Here is a 437-nt window from a genome sequence, read left to right as displayed (position 1 = left end):
TGTCCGGTCGAGCGGATGGGTCAAAACCCCAAGGATGTCAGGGCAGCGGTGACCGGCGGTTGACTGACCATGTCCTGGCGGCCGCCTCACTGTAGGGGTTGGGTGACTGGTAGGAGATGCTCCGGCCCATACCCCAGGTGTGTGTCAGGGCAGCGGCCTGCCTTGTGCATTTAGAATGTCAATCATAGTCCAGTGTTTTTAGCTATAATGCTCCAGTTATTGCAGCTACAGTGCTCCAATTATTGGAGGTATAATGGTCTGAGTGTTGCAGGTACAAATACAATGCTCTGGCCATTGCAGGCATAATGCTCTGGCCATTGTGGCTACAACACTCCGGTTATTGAAGCCATCCTGCTCCGGTTATTGTAGCTACAATGCTCCGGTTATTTTAGCTACAATACTCTGGGTATTTCAGCCATAATACTCCGGCCACTGCA

Source organism: Coniophora puteana (assembly GCF_000271625.1).
Source record: "Coniophora puteana RWD-64-598 SS2 unplaced genomic scaffold CONPUscaffold_17, whole genome shotgun sequence".
Taxonomy (NCBI): domain Eukaryota; kingdom Fungi; phylum Basidiomycota; class Agaricomycetes; order Boletales; family Coniophoraceae; genus Coniophora; species Coniophora puteana.
The sequence above is the reverse complement of the archived record's forward strand: the minus strand, read 5'-3'. Positions refer to the sequence as shown.